Source organism: Trichosurus vulpecula, chromosome 3, assembly GCF_011100635.1.
Source record: "Trichosurus vulpecula isolate mTriVul1 chromosome 3, mTriVul1.pri, whole genome shotgun sequence".
NCBI lineage: Eukaryota > Metazoa > Chordata > Mammalia > Diprotodontia > Phalangeridae > Trichosurus > Trichosurus vulpecula.
This window is the reverse complement of record NC_050575.1, coordinates 232,423,221-232,445,378: the sequence shown is the minus strand read 5'-3', so window position 1 is coordinate 232,445,378 and position 22,158 is coordinate 232,423,221. Positions and strand designations below refer to the sequence as shown.

The following is a 22,158-nucleotide window of genomic DNA, read 5'->3' as shown; positions in this document are numbered from 1 at the left end:
ATTAAAATTGTTTCAATGTTGTGAGGCTTTAAAATATATTAATAACGTATTAAAATGTAGATCAATAAGATTAACAATAAAGATATTTGGTTTTCTTCGTAAGTTGAAAACTTGAGAACTTAAAGACCCAGTTTTGTACCAGTTTTATAAGTTAATGATTAAATACTGTTGCAATGTTCTTTACAAGGGTAGCAACATGGAGAAACTTGGGTAATTTTGTAATCTTTGATTCCCTTAGCCTGAGTTTTACTTTTAGGTTGCAACGATAGTGCTTAATTGGTTAAGAATTGTAACTAATGTTCATGTATATGTATATGGAGCCCTCTCTTCTTTAAAAATGTAAATTTCATGCAAATCATAACATACTCACTGAATTGCAAAAACAAATGCTTCCCCCCCCCCAAAAAAAAAACCTTTCGTCATACTTTTTGTCATTTTGTCAGAGTGAGTTTAACAACTTTACATAACCGAGTTTTGTGAACATTCTGTGAGGAGTTATACCCATATGCTTATATTGATATTTGACTCATGAATTAAATTCAACATGAAACTGACAAAATGAATAGATTTATAGGATTTAGAGCTGGAAGGAACCATAGAGGTCATCTAATAGAACCAATGCCTTTGTTTTATAGTTCAGGACTGTAGTGTCAAACAGGCATCCCGAGTGCAGTCTGAACCAGACTAAAATAGTAAGTGGGAAATATTTAACAAAGCAGATAAAAATGCAATAGAATATAGATAATACTAATATGTGGCTTTCTGCATCAATATACAGCCAGCAAGGATCTTTATTTAGTTGCCTTTTATATGAGTTTGATGCCACAGGAAACTGAAACTCAGAGTAAATTATTTTCTGTGTCACTGGGTCACACAGATGTATAGATATAAACTTTGGTCCTCCAGTGTTCCTTATAGTATTCCACATTGCCTTTCCATTGAGAGGTTGATTCAAGTTAAAAGGTAATTTTTATTCTTTGAATACTATCCTGTAGTTAACTGCTTTGTACTTATATATTTGTCTTTATTCTCTTTCTATTTCTTCTGTATATACTTATGTATGTGTCTCCACTTATATTAAATTATTGTTATAAAATATTATATTAAAATATAAACACTCTAGGAATACCACTGTTTTTCATATTTCTGTCTCCAGCCTGTGTCCTTGTGCATGCCTGACCCATAGTTCGCGCTTAATAAATGTTCACTGAGGGGGATTTTGGGGGGCGGAGCCAAGATGGCAGCTGGAAAGCAGGGACTAGCATGAGCTCCCTGCCGAGTCCCTCCAAAAACCTATAAAAAATGGCTCTGAACCAATTCTAGAACTGCAGAACCCACAAAACAGCAGAGGGAAGCAGGGCTCCAGCCCAGGACAGCCTGGATGGTCTCTGGGTGAGGTCTATCCTGCATGGAGCTGGGAGCTGGGAGCAGAGCTGAGCAGAGCCCAGCATGAGCGGCTCGGACCAACCAGACCAGGAGCCGGGTGGAGGGGGCCCTAGCGCCCTGAATCAGTGAGCTGCGGCAGTTACCAGACTTCTCAACCCACAAACACCAAAGACAGCAGAGAAGGTTAGTGGGAAAAGCTGTGGGAGTGGAAGGAGTTTGCTGTTCGGCCACCACCACCACCACCCCCCACCCCCGCAGCAGACGTGGGGCAGCTACAGCTGATGTTGCTTCCGGCCCCAGGCCCACCTGGTGGGAGGAATTAAGTGGCGGATCAGAGCAGGAGTGCTCAGCCTGCTGAAGATCTAAGCCCAGTCCAGGTTGGGGGTTCTTGGGGAAGGAGGAGTGCTGGTGTGGCAGAGCTGGCACATCCCCCCCAAACGTGGAACATAGAACTCTTTAGTCTACAAGCAGTCATACCCCGCTGAAAAACTCAAGGGTCAACTTAGTTGATTGGGAATATGGCCAGGCAGCGAAAACATACCCAGATTCAGTCTCAGACTTTGGATTCTTTCTTTGGTGACAAAGAAGACCAAAACATACAGCCTAAAGAAGTCAACAAAGTCAAAGAGCCTACAACAAACGCCTCCAAGAAAAACATGAACTGGTCCCAGGCCATGGAAGAGCTCAAAAAGGATTTGGAAAAGCAAGTTAGAGAAGTAGACGAAAAATTGGGAAGAGAAATTAGAAGGATGAGAGAAAACCATGAAAAACAAGTCAATGACTTGCTAAAGGAGACCCAAAAAAATACTGAAAAATACACTGAAGAAAACAACACCTTAAAAATAGACTAACTCAAATGTCAAAAGAGCTCCAAAAAGCCAATGAGGAGAAGAATGCCTTGAAAGGCAGAATTAGCCAAATGGAAGAGGAGGTCCAACAGACCACTGAAGAAAATACTACCTTAAAAATGAGATTGGAGCAAGTGGAAGCTAGTGACTGTATGAGAAATCAAGGTATTATAAAACAAAACAAAAGGAATGAAAAAATGGAAGACAATGTGAAATATATCCTTGGAAAAACCACTGACCTGGAAAATAGATCCAGGAGAGATAATTTAAAAATTATTGGACTACCTGAAAGCCATGATCAAAAAAAGAGCCTAGATATCATCTTTCAAGAAATTATCAAGGAGAACTGCCCTAATATTCTAGAGCCACAGGGCAAAATAGAAATTGAAAGAATCCACTGATTGCCTCCTCAAATAGATCCCAAAAAGAAATCTCCTAGGAATATTGTCACCAAATTCCAGAGCTCCCAGATGAAGGAGAAAATACTGCAAGTAGCCAGAAAGAAACAATTTGAGTATTGTGAAAACACAGTCAGAATACCCCAAGATCTGGCAGCTTCTACATTAAGAGATCGAAGGGCTTGGAATACGATATTCCAGAGGTCAATGGAGCTAGGATTAAAACCTAGAATCACCTACCCAGCAAAACTGAGTATCATGCTCCAAGGCAAAATATGGATTTTCAGTAAAACAGAGGACTTTCAAGCTTTCTCAGTGAAAAGACCAGAGCTGAATAGAAAATTTGACTTTCAAACACAAGAATCAAGAGAAGCATGAAAAGGTGAACAAGAAAGAGAAATCATAAGGGACTTACTAAAGTTGAACTGTTTTGTTTACATTCCTACATAGAAAGATGATGTGTATGATTCATGAGACTTCAATATCATAGTAGCTGAAAGGAATATGCATATATATATATATATATATGTTTATATATATATAAGTGAATGTGCATGTATGTATATATGTATGTATATATATATAGAGAGAGAGAGACAGAGAGAGAGAGAGAGCGAGAGAGAGAGAGGACACAGGGTGAGTTGAAGATGAAGGGAAGATATCTAAAAGAAATAAAATCAAATTAAGGGATGAGAGAGGAATATATTGAGAGAGGGAGATAGGGAGAGATAGAGTGGTGTGGATTATCTTGCATAAAGGTAGCAAGAGGAAGCAGTTCTGTGGGAGGAGGGGAGAGTGCAGGTGAGGGGGGGGGGAATGAGTGAATCTTGCTCTCATCAAATTTGGCCTGAGGAGGGAATACCATACATACTCAGTTGGGTATCTTACCCCACAGGAAAGAAGAGGGAAGAAGATAAAAAAGGGGGGATGATGGAGGGGAGGGCAGATGGGGGTGGAGGTAATCAAAAACAAAGACTTTGGAAAGGGGACAGGGTCAAGGGAGAAAATTCAATAAAGGGAGATGGGTTGGGAAGGAGCAAAATATAGTTAGTCTTTCACAACATGAGTATTGTGGAAGGGTTATACATAATGATACACATGTGGCCTATGTTGAATTACTTGACTTCTTAGGGAGGGTGGGTGGGAAGGGAAGAGGGGAGAGAATTTGGAACTCAAAGTTTTAAAAACAGATGTTCAAAAACAAAAAAAAAAAAAGTTTTTGCATGCAACTAGAAAATAAGATACACAGGCAGTGGGGCGTAGAAATTTATCTTGCCCTAAAAGAAAGGAAGGGAAAAGGGGATGGGAGGGGAGTGGGGTGACAGAAGGGAGGGCTGAATGGGGAACAGAGCAACCAGAATATGTCATCTTGGAGTGGGGGGGAGGGTAGAAATGGGGAGAAAATTTGTAATTCAAACTCTTGTGAAAATCAATGCTGAAAACTAAATATGTTAAATAAATAAATTTTTAAAAACTCCTCAAAAAAATAAATAAATGAATGAATGAATGTTTGCTGAGTGATTAATTTGGCCAAAAGAGCTAACTCAGGGATCCTTTTAAATACTGAGACCTTTTTGCATTCAAAATAAGATTAATTTACCCAAATTCTGTTTGTGAATAACTTTTCAGTGACCACAATCAGTGAATTACAGGTTTTAGAGACTGAAGTTAACTGTAAGGAAAAATCCATCTGTTGCTTTAAAGTGATGCAGAGCTGTGTGTAATTATTCATCCTAGACCCAGAATAAAAAGTAGGCCTGTAAAAGGTCCCACTCAGCATCTCAGTGAGACAATAAAGTTGGGGAAGTTTTCCAAACTCCTTGTCCTTTGAACACAGTAGCTTTTACCCTCTGTCTATCTTTAGTACTCTTAGTCCTTATCTCCACATCCTAATGGAGCAACTCATAATAGCTCCTCAGTGTGAAGTAGAGGTGTGTCACCAGGAAGTTAATGGATTGTGCACAGTGGGGTGGAAGCCTCTGTGTCAGCTGGTGCTGATAAATCATCTAGTGAATTTTGTTCAAGGGTCTTCCTGCCTGACATCAGTCTATTCATTAGTTTCCATGGCACAGAGGACAAGTGATGTTGGTAGGCAAAGAGAGGAGCATCTGGAAAGCTTGATGAGAGTGAACTCTTTGCTCCCTCAATTAGGGAAACTTATTTGCCCCTTGCCAAAGTGGACAGTCATCTAGGAATGGTTCTGAATGAGCAGATGCCTGGGGAGTCTCAGATGGTCATCCACACTTGGTATATCAGTTTAGCAATTTGCCTGCTAAATAAAGATGTTGTTCACATGGAATATATTACCTTGTGCCTTTCTGGCTGCTCCCAATTCTTTTTGCCTTAGAGAGTCACTTGAATGGGGTAATTTGTGATTTTCCTTTAGCTTTTAAATTTGAAGAATCTCTCCTCTCCTGTCTTGCACATTCTCCTCCTTTTCTTGGAATTCAGCTCATTCATATTCTTCTCTTTCCTGAAAACATTGTCTCCAAACTTCTCTCCAGAAACTCTTCTTTGATGAAGATGTGCAATGTGAAGCTAGAAAGGGACCTGAGGGATCATCTATATGAGGAAGCAGGATCAGAAGTATTTAAGTGACATAGGTATCACAGAATTATAGAATCTGAGTTGGAAGAGACCTTATACAATCTACATGTACAATCCCTGCCTGAAAAAGAATTCTCTTTACAGCATTTCTGATGAGTGGTTAGCAGTGGGAACCCACTGTCTTTAGAGATAGCCCATTCCACTTTTGGATAGCTTTAATTATTAAGATTTTTTTTCCCTTACATCAAGCCTAAATCTTCCTCTTCACAATTTCTGCTCTTGCCTGTGGTTCTGCCCTCTGGGGCCAAGATTCTTGTTGTTCAGTCTTATCTGCTTCTTTGTGACCCCATGGATACTACTTTTCTTGGCAAAGATCCTGGAGTGGTTTGCCATTTCCTTCTCCAGTAGAGTTTAAGTAACTTTTCCAGGGTAACATAACTAATAAATGTCTGAGGTGGGATTTGAACTGAGGTCTTCCTGACTCCAGGCCCAACACTCTATCCATTGAGCCACCTAGCCTCCTCCCTGAGGGCAAGCAGAAGTTATCAAATTCTCATTTAGATGACAGTCTTTCAAAAACATGGAGGCAGCTATCCTGAACCCTACTGAATTTTCCTCTGGTGAAAACATCCATAGTTCCTTTAATTTCACATGGCATGAAGCAGAGGACTTGCATAATGCTGGTTACTCTCTTGAATGCTCTCTTTATTATCAGTGTCCTTCCTCAGAACACAATAAATATATCAGATATGGCTTGAAAGAGGCAGACTCCAGTAGTACTATCCTCTCCGTAGTCCTAGATATCATGCATCTTAATTCGCTGTCTCAGCTGACATATCGCACTGTTGACTGATTGAGCTTACAGTTCATGAACCCCTTCCAGCTCTTTTTCAGACAAACTGCTGTCTAATTATTCCTCCCCATTTTGTACTTGTGAATTTAATTTTTTGAGCCTTACTATGAGACATTGCATTTGTCCCAGTTGAATTTTATCTTATGACATTTGGCTTAGTATTTCAGCTAATCAAGATGTTTTCAAATCTTGAATGTGTTATATGCAGTGTCTCTTAGCTCTCCCTCTAAACTTTGTGTCATAGACTGATTTGATAAGCATGCTTTCTTTCCCCTTATCTGAGTCAGCGATAACAATGTGAAATAACACATGGCCAAGCATAGATCCCAGGAGCACTCCACTGCAGACTCTCTTGGGATGTTGACACTGGATCATTTATGACTGCTGTTTGGATCCAATCATTCAGCTAGTTCTGAATCCAAACAAATGTATTATTATTTACCCTACATATTCCTCTATTTTCTGCAGCAATAGCATGAGAGACTCCATCAACTGATTTGCTGTATCTAATTCTAGCATTAGACATACACAATATCTAGCATTTCCTTGACCTTCTAGTTGACCTTACTAATAAAAGCATAAGGCTATTCTGGCTTTACTTGTTCTTGATAAAGTCATGCTGGTATTTTGCAATCACCTTTTTTTTTTTAACATGTTACAGACTTTTCCCAGGAATTGAAGTCAAATTTACTGAATTATAGTTTGCATATTCCATTTTCTTTAAAAATTGGGTCACTTGCCATTTTCCAGTCTGTCAGCCCCAAGTAGTAGATATTATCTTGGCCTGGTGATTTACCCTCATCAAGAACAATTTGGTCTTGTCTCACAATTTCCCAACTTATCTTGGGCATTGACTCCCCATTATTGATTTTTTGTTCTGACCTTTCTAGTCCAAAGATCATTCTCATTGGGAAGAAAACAGAAGCAAAATAAGGGTTAGGTAGTCCTGTTCTATTTTTGTTACCTTTTATCACTGTCCCATCTACCTCAAAGCAGTAGTCCCACCCTTTCTTTGAGCCTCTTTCACCAGCATAGCTTTTAAAACCCTCTTTTTGTCATACTCAGGTTTCCTTTCTAGCTTCAACTCATTCTGAGCTTTAGCACTCCAAACCCTATCTTTCTAAGACTGTGCTACTGCTTTACCTGCCTTATAGAAATTCAGATTGGTTGATGGGTTCCCTGTGTATCCATATGAGTCTCTTTAGGCAATTCCCATTCTTCTTTTGTATCATAATTTTTTTTTGAGTTTCCCATTCCTCCTCAGTTGACTTCCCATATAGTTATCCATGGATTCTTACTTATCCTTTCTCTGAATCCTTTGAAATCTGCTCTGCCCCAGTCTAGGGTACATGGTAGACTGTTCCTGGCCTTCTTATTTGTCACTGATTCAGTTCTCTCAAAGGTTTTCGTTGTTTATTTACACTCCTGAAATCTGTTCCTTCCTGTTTAAATCATAGGTTCAGAATAAATTTTTCCATAGGTTTTTCTTGGTTTTCAAACCTAGGTGCTTTGGTCTCAGAATTCAGTGTTAGTTCCTTTATAACATGGTGCCACAAAATATCATTTCCATCCTTACTGTTTTTTTCTCAGGATTTATGTAGAGATCTGCTTCTTGTAGAGGTCAGACTTTAGCAACCCTAAGCATCTAGACAAGTGGTGCAGTGGATAGAGTGCTGGGCCTGGAGTCAGGAAGACCTGAGTTCAAACCCAGCCTCAGATACTTACTAGCTGTGTGACCCTGGGCAAGTCACTTAACACTATTTACCTCAGTTTCCTCATCTGTAAAATGATCTGGAGAAGGAAATGGCAAACCACTGTGGTATCTTTGCCAAGAAAACCCCAAAATAGGGTCATGAAAAGTCAGATATGACTCAAATGACTGAACAATAACAACAAACATTCAGAACTGAATATAAGTTAAAAAATGGAAGGCCCAGCAACTAATAGTTGTTACAAACCTATGTCCTTTAATTCATAGGAAAGGAAACCGTGCTAATTGTGTACATAAAAAAGAAGTTTAGGATCAAGGATGCATTGATGGAGGAACTACTAGGACAAAGGCATCATTGTTTGGGGGACTTGGGGCAAAGAGCTATAGCTCTTTATATAGCATATATGCACTTCAGTGACCTTTGAGGCTATTTTTGTATTACATACAGTTACATAGGTTACACACAGTCTTGTACTTTTATTCTCTGTTTGCCTCAGATTGCCCTTGTCTATCAAACAGGAATTCCAATGCTATCCATGTGCTTGACATATCTAGAATAATATTCTGTGTGTGTGTGTGTGTGTATGTATACCTATAGTCTTACCTCATAGAATGTAAGCTCTTTGAGGGCAGGGACTTTCTTTTTTGTCTTAGTATCTCATTGCCTTACATGTAGTAGCCACTTAATAAAATACTAATAGATTAATCGATGGTATTCCATATTTGAATGAATGGTGGATCCTACCAATCAGGCAGAATTACATTCCCTCCCTCCTCTGGACTCCTAGAGCACTTTTCTTCTTTTCTGAGATCCCATTTTGTTAGTTTGGAAGAATAATTTAAGGTGCTGCACTATATCTGAAAGGTAGGTACTTTTGGACAGCCATAGAGGAGAGCTTATTAGCAGTAGCCAGGTCAAAAATTGAAACTAAAATGTGTTGTGAGGAAGCTTTAGAAATTGGGATTGTGTGCCAGAATTGTTTATATTTTCCTTGCCATATAGATTTTTCTCCTCAAATTTTAGCAGTTCAGGGAATTCCTTTAGTCAGTTTTGTTTATATCCTACAATGTTCTCAAGACCTACTGATACAATTGATATTGAAGTTAATCTAGTAAACTAAAGAATATCATCCCTCTGGGAAATGTTGTAAGCAAATGAAGGAGAGAATTGAGGGTCCCAAAATATGTAAAATTGGTCATATAGCTACTAGGAAAAAGTTACTGGGACTGGATGGGCAGAGAAATCACTCTGTAGAAATGATAATTGTATTTAGAGTTTAGAGTTTTGAGACTTGGGCCTTAAAGAGGGGGAATTATAACTAAAGAAGCTAATAATTGAGTCCAAAGGAATTGATTTTACATTATTCCTTTTATTTTTTTTGCTTTTTTTTGGCAGGACAATTGGGGTTAAGTGACTTGCCCAAGGTCACACAGCTAGTACATGTGTCAAGTATCTGAGGCCAGATTTGAACTCAGGTCCTCCTGACTCCAGGGCCGGTGCTCTACACACTGGACCACCTAGCTGCCCCATACATTATTCCTTTTAAAGGAGTAATGTAAAACTTTGTAAGTTTTTTATGACAAAATTTGAAAAATTGATTTGATCTTCATTCCAGCATTAAAAAAAACACACACCAAAACTGCAGTTCAGAGTAATTCATCCTGGTCCTGGGAAACCACCTATGTTTCCTGACACTCTAAACTATCTTAATATGAAATTATAAAGGTTAACAGTACTTGAAGGTAGTAATGTGATCATAGGAGCTGAGGAATCATATAGTATACTTTTTTTTAACTCGATAGATAGAGTAAGGTTAAGGAAAGAATCACTTGGAGTTGTGACAGAAGGAAAAGGGATAAATTTTTAAAGAAGATATTGTGAGTTAGTTGTTCACAGGAGGAAATGCATCAGAAGAATAAAAACTCAAGTACTGAATGCCTTTTATCAGAGAGAATGTTGAAGAGAAATGGAACACAAATAAAAAAGGACTGGGTGATAAGAGATTAGAAGATGGTCTCTTTGGGATCATAGTGCAGGCATTACTGGGGTTAGAATAGATCATCCTTTCAGAAAAGTTAAAGAGAATTTGCAGACCTCTAAGTTTATCCGTTTTTATTGACCTCTCCATCATTTTGATAACACTATTCTCCCAGTGATGCCATAAGACCATGATTTCAAAAAAATTCCTGTTTCAAATGACCCAAAAGACACATGATGAGGTATGAACCTACAGCATATTATTACCAATAGTGGCTATGTGCAGGAAGTAGTGAAAAATAGGAAAGGAGGAGGGCCAGTTTTGTAGCCACAGCAAAAATTCTTAATCTGCTTTGTGTCATGTTCCCTGTTTGCCTTTTTTTTTCCTAGAATAATGTTTTAAAATGCATAAAGTACCTAGGATTGCAAAGGAAACCAATTGTATTGAAATATATGTAATATATATATAGGTATGTGTGTGTTATACATACTCACATTTTATATGTGTGTGTGTATATATATATATATATACATATATATTATATATATATATTTTTTTAAATCACAGATCTCAGGGTTAAGAACCCTTCAGTTAGAGCAAGAAATAGTTTAAATGGACAGCCTCAGTGCTACATTGGTGTACATCAATAAAATATTAAAATGACTAGGAGGTGCCCTCCAGCCAGTATGGTAGATCCTGGATTGATGTAAAAATATGGGAAAGAATTGCACAGGATTGGGAGGTATGTCTGGGTTATGATTTGTACTAATAGAGAAAGTACTCTTTTAAATGGAGTCATGGAGCAATCGAAGTTTCATATTAGTCAGCAAAGCTTTCACAAGGTTTTCTCAGACTGAGCAGTTGGTTTTAAGGAGTTGAAACTTTTAGTGTAGGTAGGTACTTCTCCAGACCTTCAAGAAATTTGGTGCTATGGGTGGTGTATTTACTTTGTATTTGACTTCATTCCACATAGCCTTACTCTGATGCCTCACCATTGTAGGAGGTCATCTTGATTCTCAAAGTTATGCCAACAAGGCACTTCTAAGTTGGAAAGCCTTTGAATACAGGTCTGGTGATGAATTATCTCTGTGATCTAAGGAACAATCTAGTTAAATTCAGAGAGATATATACCAAATTGGCCAGGAAGGGGTTTTTGGGGGGGGGGGGTTGTTTTGTTTCATTTTAGCATTAGCAACTCTTGAAATCCCTTACCTTGTAGAGAAGTGCTGGTCTGTTGTTTTTTTTTTTTTCTTTTAAGCTTTTTTTAAATTCTGAATTTAACACACAAAACAAGAGAGAACATTTCCATATATGAAGTAGAACAGAAAAAAAGGGGAGTATAAGTGAAACTGCTAATCTATCACATCCAGCTTTTTAAAAAAGTATATAAAGAATTTAAAGCCATTTTCTTTGGCTGTGTTTCTTTCTGAACTTCCCTTTTTTGTTTTGTTCATCTGTATTGTTGGATGAGGAATCCATGTTGATGGAAACAGGTTCTGGATGTCTCAAAGAAGTTACAGAGGTTGAATTTTTAATCAACTCATCTATCTTTACATGATTGGACTAGTGAGCAAATGGATCTTTTGTGTTTAGAAAATATCATGGTGGTAAGTGTGGTCAAGATGTGGTCAAACAGTAATGATAAATAGTAATACAAAAATACCTTCTTTACCCAGAATTCACTTGTAACTTAGCCTAGAAGGTTTGAGAACCAGGATATAAGCAAAACAGACTTGAACAACCATCAGTCATTAGGTATTAAGTTCTCAGTATGTGCCAGGCACTGTGCTAAGCCCTAGGGGATACAAAGAAAGGCAAAAACTGTACTCAAGGAGTGCATGTTCTAATGGGGGAGACAACATGCAAAAAAAATGTACATATATGATGTATGTAGTGTTATATGGAAGATAATCTCAGAAGGAAGGCATTAGAAGTGGGGGATTGGGAGATGGGGAGACTGGACCAAGAAAGCCTTCCTGCAGAAGGTGGGATTAGAGTTAAGTTTTGCAAGAAGCCCGGGAAGCCAGGGGATAGAGGTAAGAAGGTCCATGCATTCCAAGCGTGGCAGTATAGCCAGTGAAAAGGCAGAGTGGGGAGGATCATCCAGAAGGCCAATGTAACTGGATGGTAGAGGGTATGGAGAGGAATAAAAAGTAAGAAAATTGGAAAGGTAGGAAGGAGCCAAATTATGATGGACTTAATAAGCCAGAGGATTTTGTATTTGATCCTGGAGGTAAATTTTAGTTTCCTACTTGACTGTAGCCCCACCCCCATTTACGCTTTTTTTGTATGTATTTATATGTATTGTCTTTCCTTATTAGATTGTGAGCTCCTCAAGGACAAGGACTGTCTTTTGCCTTTCTTTGTAGTCCTAGTGCTTAGCACAATGTCTGGCACATAGTAGGTGCTTAATATATGTTTATTGATTGGGTGACTAAAATGTCTTCTGTTCTCATTTCTGCCCCCAAGATCACCTAGATACCTTCAAAGCTCCACTCAAAAGTCATCTCTTAAAAAAGATATTTCCTGATTTCCCTATTTATTAGTATTCATCATTTATTTTGAATATGTTACATATTTACTTATCTATGTATGTTGTTTTCTTCTATCAGAATGTAAGCTCTTTGCAGTCACCAGCAGTGTTATTTTTGTATTTCTATCCCTGGTGCTTAAAATTACTTGTTGAATTGAGAAGTCTACTAGTCTGGGGCCCTTTAGTATGGGAATGAAAATAGATTTATATGTTTTATTAGCTCCTGAGGATATCACTGCTCAGTATAATTATTGATTGATATTTTTAAGTGACTTTTTTAAAAAAACATTTTTATAAAGTGAAAATAGCCTCTGTTCAAGAAAAACAAGCGTATTGTAGAAAGAGTTCCATTAAAATACATTGTAAAGTTAGTGCTTAAAGGAATTCATTTCAGTAAACTGGAAAATTCACATCCATCATACTCTCCATTCCCTGGTGATACAGTATAAATGAGTTGTGACTATAATAATATGAAAAAAGTCTTTCTCATTCTAAGAAGGGGGTGCCAAGAAGTGGGGGAGGATTTTAGAAAATCCCACAATGCAGAATTTATAAATACTATTTGCTTTTACTAGGTCTACCCAGAACCCCCTTCTCTTTTGTTCCTTCCCTTGCAGCCCGGAATATCCTCAGTAGATATGACTGTCCCCCTCATTTTTCCTCTTTCTTCTCTTTCTGGAAGGGTTAGGGATAAGGATTAGATGGAAAGATTCTAGGGTGAACTTGGCATGACTGTATTGGCCCAAGTGGATTAAGTTGAGTTAGGGGAGGCTGAAGTTTGCACTCTTTAAAACTAGTCCTTTTTTCCTCACTGAATCCACAAGGGTGTAGGATCACACTGAGGCACTATACACCATCTGTCTCTTCCTCCTTTGCCAGCTGCTTCCTACCTAGTGAGGCTCAATTAAAACAAATCATGATCACATGCTTGATGCATAAATCTGGCCACGTTACTCTCCTGCTCACAGTCATTTGGTTGCTCCCCATTACCATCAAATAAAGTGCAAAGTCTTTAGCCCAGCATATGAGGCCCTCCTCATACTGACTCCAACTTGTCTTTATAGCTTTATTTCACTCTGCTCCATCTTATAATCTCCTCCATCTTCTAGCCAAACTGTACTACCTGTTTCCTGATCTTGTCCTACTTTTTTCTTGCCTTCATACATTTGTTTCCAATATCACCCTCTATGCCTGGAATATGCTTCCCTGACATTACTACCTGTTCAAATACTTTTCTTTCAAGAAGCCTCTTCCTGTAGCATGCCTTGGTCTCCCTCCTGCCAACCCTTGTTCTGCACTCTTTTAAGACCAAACTTTGAAACATAGTTTTATTTCTTCAAGCGTTTACCAAGTACTTGCCATGAAAAAGTCACTGTGTTTAGTGCTGGTAGTGCAAAAGGAAATCGAAAAGTGATCTGCTGGTTACAGTTTCCTAAGAAAATACTTTGTTTACACAATAAGCAAGTGCTGCGTGATAGGACAGAGTACCAGCAGTAACAACTCAGGTGATTCAAGAAAGGCTTCCTTTGGCAGTGATACCTGGCTTGATGCTTGAAACTGTTAAGAGTTTTAAGAGGCTCTGCATTCCTGGCATGGGAGACAGCCTTTGCAAAGACACAAGATGCATCATCAAGTTCAGGGAAGAACAGCAGACCAATTTAGCTGAAATTTAGATTAGATGAAGGACAGCCAGTGCAAAATAAGTTCGGAGATATAGGTTGGAGCCAGATTGTGAAAAAGACTTTAAGCACCGAGGTTTTCCCTTCCTTTTAATTGCCATGGTGGGATAGCTATTAAGTATCTGAAGGGGGAGTTCAAACCCAAGTTTCTCCCAACTCAAAGGTCCAGCACTTTTCTTTTACCACATTTTCTCTCAGCAAGGGGGAAAGCAATTACTTTGCTTTTTGTTTTTTTTCCCACTGTGTGCATATTCGTTCAGTTTGCCTCTTGTCACATAGTACAAAGATCTACTAAACTAACTCATTGCATGTTACTCAAAGGAGCTCCCAGTATAATTCTGAGATGGAGCCTTTCTGTCTCCCAGTGGGAGAATGTGCCTGCATCTTAGCAGTCCAGTGTCTAACGATTGTCTGCAGGTAGAGGTGTTTTATTAGTAGATAGCAGAAGCTGTCTCAGGATATCAGGCACAGGGAATAATCCAGTCCAGGCAGCCCTCCAGCATGTGGATGGATTTAACTGTCTATCTACCCCTTAGCTGTGGTGGCCTAATACATATTTTCCCATCTCACCCACTCTTAACTTTTTGTTTTTTTCCTTAATGAAAACAAACAAAATAAGAAAGTAAATGCTAAGAATCTGAAACCTTTTCCTTTGGGTTAATCAGTCATGTTCCCAAATGCAGAAAATAAACAGATTTTAATGACCCTTGAAGCTCTTAGTTGAATCTGCATCAGGCTTTTCCTTGCCTCTGTCCTCATCACTCCCTGCCTTCTCCCAGCTGCTTTTACTCTGTAGTATGTGCTCTCTTCCCTTCTCCTGGCTTTCTCCCCGTTCCTCCATATTCCCCCCCATCTCAGTCCATATCCTGTCCTCACTCTCTTTGCCACCTCACTTTGCTGTCTTATGGAGGCGGCTTCCTGTCTGTTCCCAATATGACTGCATGACGGGACAGGATTTTTCCTGCCAAAGGGAAGGGATTAGGACTAAGCTGGTTATGCCAGCCAGAGACTAGGCTAGGTTTCCACTGTGAGAGGGTGAGTCAGGAGTTGATCTTTTCTGGAACCTTGCCTTCAAGCAGTTTTTACATGTTCTCTGCCCTCTGAAAAATGTCATTTCCTCTCCATGTACTAGCTAACTCCTTTTCCCTTCCTGCTCCATAGTGACCTAATCTCCCTCTCTTTTTCTGCTCTTAAAAATTAGCCTATTAACTCTTTCCTCAATGAGTATATATTTCCTAAGGATAGGTAGTCTTTTGTCGTATCCCTAGTGCTTAGTACAGTGCCAAATACATAGTAGTAATTTAATAAATGCTTGTTGATGGACTAGCCTTTGGGGGGTGGGAGGGTGAGGGAGTAAGGTTATCTTTTAAAAAACAGACTTCAAACTAATTGCCTTTTAATTTTCTTACTAGTGACTTTTTAAGGTTTTCGATTCTTAAATTCATTTCAACAAATACATTAAATTAAGCTCCTACTCTGCTTAAGCATTCTGGTAGGCACTGGATAATACAAAGACCAAAAAAAGCACACTAGGCTTCTGCCTTTAGGAGGTTTCAGTCTTGCCTTGTCCTTTCTGACATGAGGTAGGGGGAGACATGGTATAGGTTTATAAAGGGTTTCTCTAAATAACAACACTTTACAGTTTGGCAGAAACTAGGTATAGACCAACATCTCACATGTACCAAGAAAAGGTCAAAATGGGTACATGATTTAGATGTTAAGGGTGATACTATAAGCAAATTATGGGGGCATGTAATAGTTTACCTGTCAGATCTATTGATAAAGGACAAACTTATTATTGAACAAGACATAGCACTATGAGATGTAAAATGGGTAATTTTGACTAAATTAAATTAAAAAGGGTTTGCGCACGTGCACACACACAACCCCAATGCAGCCAAAATGAGAAGGAAAGCAGAAACTGGGGGAAAACTTCTTTATAGCAAATATCTGATAAAGGCTTCAGTTCTCATATATAGAGAGAATTGAGTCAAATTTATAAGAAAACAAGCAATTCCCTAGTTGATAAGTGGTCAAAGGATATGAATAAGTAGTTTTTAGATGAAGAAATCAAAGCTATCTATAGTCATATAAAAATACTTTAGAATCACTATTGATTAGAAAAATACCAATTAAAACTACTCTGAGGTACTACCTTATACCTGTAAGATTGGCTAATGTGACAGAAAAGGAAAATGATAAATGTTGGGGGGGGTGGGAAAATTGGGACACCAATGTACTGTTGGTGGAGTTGTGAACTGATCTAACCATTCTGCAGAGTAATTTGGCACTATGCCCAAAGGGCTATAAATCTGTACATACCTTTTGACCCAGCAATACCACTACTAGGTCAGTATCCCAAAGAGATTACATTTATAGCAGCAATTTTTGTAGTGGCAGAGAATTGGAAATTGAGGGGATGCCCATCAATTGGGGAATGACTGAACAAGTTATGGTATATGATAATCATGGAATACTATTGTGCTATAAGCAAAGACAAGTGGGATGCTTTCAGAAAAAGCTGAAGACTTTCATGAACTGATGCAAAATGAAGTGAGCAGAACCAGGAGAACTTTGTACACAGTAATAACAATATTGTACAATGATCAACTGTGAATGACTTAGGTATTCTCAACAATACAGTGATCCAAGATATTCCAAAAGACTCATGATGAAATGCTATACATATCCAGAGAAAGAACTGATGGAGTCTGAATGTAGATCAAAACATACTCCCTTTCACTTTATTTTGGGGGGCTTTTTCCCTTTAGCTTGTGTTTTCTTTCACAACATGACTAATATAAAAATATGTTTCGTATGATTGCATGTGTATGATCTATATAAAATTGCTTACCACATCAGGGAGGGGCAAGAGGAGGAACCAAGGGAGAGAATTTGGAACTCAAAAAATTTTTAAATGAATGTTAAAAATTGTTTTTACATGTAATTGGGAAAAATAAAATACTATTTAAAACAAAAGTAACAGCACTTTGAGATAAGACAAATATTACTGTTCTCATTTAACAGATGAGAAACTAAGGTTCAGGGAGCTTAAATGATTTGACTGGTGTCACTGAGTTAGTAAACTGGAGTTGAGATTTTTAACCATGTCCCTCTTGACTCCCACTGTCTGACCGTAATAAAATGAGGTTACAAATGAATGAATGAAAGAAAGAAAAGCATTTATTAGACATTTACTATGCTCTGAGCACTGTGCTAAACACTGGAGATACAAATATAAAATCAAAATAGTTCTTGTCCTTTAAGAGATGACATTCAAGTAGGAAGAAATAACATATATAGGGGAGTGACTCCCAGGGAGGAGTATTTTGGTCTGGAAATCCACAAGAATTAGTGAATGGACACCAAGGGGTGTTGATGGACAGACCCTTTCCAGTAGCAATGGTAGTATGGATTTGATTATATGTCCCAGAGGAAGAGATGGAAAGTTGGATAGAAGAAAAATTATGCACAAGAATAAAGGGTAGAATATGAAGCATGATTAGAACCAGCTGGATATAGTAGACCATTTCACCACATGAATTTAGACTCACATAGTCACTAATCAGGACACTGGCCCTCAGGGCAGGAGTTCTGAAGCCAAATGGGTAGTAACTCCAGGTAATTGGTCTCTAGAGGTCCTATGATACAGCAGATGTTTGTATGAATGAATATGTATATGAATATAAAGCATTGTGTAAGTGTAAAATGCTGTGTAAACACTGACTGTTATAATGAATAATTGTCATTTCTGCCAGGCTTTACTTCCCTTTGGCATCTAGTAAGGCAAGTTATCAGCTTTGCAGTGATTATCATTCTTTCAAAAGTGGGGTTGCTTATCTTTGGAGGAACACAAGAACAGTTCAGAGGTGGTAGAGAGTATTCTGTGCATCACCCTTTACTAAATATGTGTATCCCCTCTTGTTCAGCCAATAATTTCCCATGAGTTGACCAGATTGTCTCCTAAAACGCAAAGCCTGTGGAGATTTTGGTAATTACTATAATCAGATTTTCTTTTAAATCTAGCTAAGTTTTAGTTTGAGGATTGGAAAAGAACAAATTTGAAGTATTTGTAACTACCAGGGTTGGGCAGGTCAGGTCTGATTAAGATGTTCTCAGTGAAAGCTTTGCCCAGACAGTGTAGTACAAGTCATTAAGTGTGGAAGGAAATTGGGAGGATCCTGGACTAACTTGCCCTATTTGGTCTTTTTGCCTTCCTAACATTGAAACTCATCTCCTGCGTACATCATAGGTTGCTGATGCCTACAGTGGACTAGTGTTTTCCAAATTATCATCTCTTTGGGAGACAGGAGTTTGGAGACAGAAAAAGATGTCTAGTAGTTTTCACTACTACCTGTTAATACTTTCTTTTTGCTTGTATGTCTCCCTCTTTTTTTCATTTCTGAGGTCAAGAAATGGGGTCAGTTGTGGTGGCTGTAGAATACGAAAAGAAATGTAGATCAAGAAATCACAAGACTAAAGATAGCAATGATTTAATTTTTCCCTTGAAGGTTTCTTTGGAATAAATTTACATAGTCTAAGCATATGTAAGCTTATATATAAACCATTATCAAATATACTCGTGCCTTCCTTTTTCATATACTTGACTATGGCCTTCAGGGAACAAATCCTAAGGAAAAAAGGCAAATTAAATACACAAAGAACTAGGACTTTCTTTACCTGATGTGGGAATAATGCACATAATGTTAGATGATAGAGACCTAGAAGTCAATTTAATTTCATTTCCTTGTGTCCCTAGCTAGGATACAACCCAGAAAGCTGCTGAAAAGAAAATTAAGAGCAGCTTTCTCAACTAATATAGACTAATCAAGCTTATAGAATTAAATATAGCAGAAAGCAGTGACATTGAGCTTTGTAGCAGCTGGAACTAGAGAAAGCAAGTGTACCAAGAAAATTCATTTTTCCCTAAACATTAGAGAACAGAGGAGGTCCGTATTAAGCAAGATCCCTCTTCACCTTGCCCCCAACCAACAAACATTCTTAATTAAGAAGGAAAAAAGTATTTTGGACCATGCCCCACCATGTCCTTAATATCCACCTTCCCATGTGTTTCTATCATCCATTTCTGAGAAAATGGGAGGAGGTCTTTAGTTCTTATTTGGCACTGAAGTCAGTGGAACTTGAAGGTATTTCTCCAGGGTTAAAGAGTAGTTCCTTAGTGACAATCAAGAGTTAAGATTTAAAGGCTCCTACAGTTCTAAAACTATATGAACTTTACTTGGAATCATGGAATTTATTTAGAGCTGTTTGGAACCTTGGATGTCAGCAAGCCCAACTTCACTTATTTTACAGATGGGGAAACTGAGATCCAGAAACGTGAAATGAAATGGTTTGCCCAAAGTCACACAACTAAATTAGTGGAAAATCCGGGGCTGTGCGCTATGTCTTCTCAGTTCAGTGTGCTTTCCATTATACTAGGCTGCCATCACCAGTACCATACTAGCATGTCTCTGCTTGTGTAACCTTCCTAGGGAATCAGAAAGAGGAACAAAGAGGTTTAAAGTATGGATGCTGCAAGATGTATTAGTAGGAATAAAAGGCATAATATAAAAAATCTATTCATACCAGCAACTTATTTTCTTACTAAAAATTATCGCTTATTGGTGATGTCTGCCGAAAACACTCCAAGGAATTATAATTTCCTCAGAAGACTACTCTCTTCATTAATGCTAATCATGATCAATCAGTCAGTCAACAAGCACTTTAAAAAGCCTACTTAAGCCAAGAATTATGCTAGGTGCTGGGCTTAAAAAAGAAAGGCAAAAACATGGCTCCTACCCTCAAGGGGCTCACATTGTAACTGGCAGATGAGATACAAACAACTATGTACATAAAAGATATATACAGTATAACTGGGAGGGACTCCCAGAGAGAAAGTGCTGCGAGTAAGGCTGGGAATTCTGGGTGAGGCAGAGACAGGGTTCTTGCAGAAGTTCGGATATGAGCCAAGCCTTGAAGGACATCAGACAAGCAAGGAAATAGAGATGAGAAGGAAGACTCCAGACATCAGGTACAGTCATAGATTAGGCAATGGAGTAAGAAGATGAAATGTGTGAGAGCAAGAAGGGCAATGTAGCTGGATTGGAGAGAATGTGGATAAGGAGTAAAGTGTGAGAAAACTGGGAAGGCAGGAAGGGAACAGGGTGTAAAGGACTCCGGTTATCAAAGGGAACATTTTATATTTGATCCCAGAGTTAATAGGACACCGCTGGAGGTTTGGTTTGATTTTTTTTTCATTGATGGGAGTCAGGGCAGTGTGTAACATGGTCATCCTGCATTTTAGAAGATCACTGGCAGCTGAGCAGAAGACAGACTGGAGTGGGAAAAGACTTGGAGCTTGCAGACTACTGTGATAGTTTAGGTATGAGGTGATGAGGACCTGGAAAAAGATGATAGCAGTGTCAGAGGTGAGAAAGGGTGATAGGAGAGATGTTAGAAAAGTAGGAATGACAGGTTTGGCAACTGATTGGATATGAGGACAGAGGATATGAGAGAGTGAGGAGGCAAGGTTGCTGGAAGCCTGGATGAGTTGGAAAGATGATGTCCTCAACAATAAGAAAGAAGTTGGAAAGAGGGAAGGCTTGGGAGAAAGATAATGAGTTCTGGATTTGATTTTTGTTTGTTTTTGTTCTTTTGAGGGAGGAGTTTTTGTTTTTTGAGGCTATCTGGGTTGAGCGACTTGTCTAGGGTCACACAGCTAGTAAATGTCTGAGGCTGAATTTGAATTCAAGTCCTCCTGACTCCAGGGCCAGTGCTCTATCCACTGCACCACCCAGCTGCCCATGTTCTGTTTTGGACATGTTGAGTTTAAGGTTTCCAATAGGCATGATGTGAGATAAGTGCATGAGAGAGGTTAGGTCTAGATAAATGACCTTGGAATCATCTGTGTGGGGGTGGGATTTGATGGTAATTGAAGCAATAGGAGATAGAGTCCTTCACTTAAATGGTTTTTGAAAGTTTCTGTTCCTAAAAAAATTTGTCACCACGAAGCCAAGCTAGTGATGTGTCTCCTCAAACTTATGTGGTTCTTCGATGATAGACATATAGTTCATTTCTTGACCATTGCTCATAGCATTTCCTATGTGGTTGGACCTTCTAGAGCTCTTTCTGTAATAACATAAGAAGCTGAAATCTTTCCATATTTTTTCAAGAACCCAGGGTCAGATCTGTAGTTGGATGAGACATGAAGGTAGGCTTTTAGATAGGGTACAATCATCGAGTTACAAAACATAGTATTTAAAACTGGAAGGGACCTTGAAAGCTATCAAATCCACTTATTTTACAGATGAGAAGCATGAGTTCCAAAGATGTTTGGTTAAATGATTTGGCCAAGGGCACCCAGGTGGTAAGTGACAGAGGACTCAAGTCTTCTGAATACCTATCCACTGCCCTTTCTACTGTACCATTCTTACTTTTTTTAAAATTTGATTGTTTAAAGTCTTTATTTTCATGATGTAGATATAGCTTCTCTGAAAACATGGGAATGGAGTTCACCAACTTTCCCTTTAGATCAATTTTTTTGTTGTGGACTCCTTTGGCAGTCTAATGAAGCCTATGTACTCCTTCTTAGAATAGTTATTTTTAAATGAATAAAATAAAATATATATGATTACAACAGAAACCAATTATATGGAAATACAGTTATCAACACACACACACACACACACACACACACACACGTTCACAGACCTGAGGTTAATAAACTCTTTGAATTAAGTTGATTACTTTTCCCCCAGCAACTCCAGACTGTAAGGATCTGTATTATGAACTTAAGGGTGGGGATTTTAAGTGTGAATTTGAATGCCACAATGAAATGAAGGCTGTTTCTTCACCATCCCAAATCATTGTTAATATAAATACTGCCTTAAAGGACTCTGAACATTATTAAAAATATGTTTTTTCGGTTTTGGGGTTTTTTTTTGAACATCTGCTTTTAAAACTTTGAGTTCCAAATTCTCTACCCTCTTCCCTCCCTGCCCACCCTCCCTAAGAAGGCAAGCAATTCAACATAGGCCACATATGTATCATTATGTAAAGCCCTTCCACAATACTCATGTTGTGACAGACTAACTACATTTTCCTTCCTCCTAATGTGTCTCCCTTTATTCAGTTTTCTCCCTTGACCCTGTCCCTTTTTGAAAGTGTTTGCTTTTGATTACCTCCTCCCCCTATCTGCCCTCCCTTCTATTGTCCCCCCTTTTTT

The 22,158-nt window shown here is 38.5% G+C and overlaps 1 protein-coding gene and 1 pseudogene across 6 annotated transcripts in view; one reads left to right on the top strand and one right to left on the bottom strand.

The window, feature by feature from the left end:
• Positions 1-14,877, bottom strand: part of LOC118841244 — a 59,234-nt pseudogene extending 44,357 nt beyond the window's left edge.
• The window catches only part of ASAP2 (ArfGAP with SH3 domain, ankyrin repeat and PH domain 2), a 256,386-nt gene that overhangs the window by 45,423 nt on the left and 188,805 nt on the right, over positions 1-22,158 (top strand). The window lies entirely within an intron of this gene.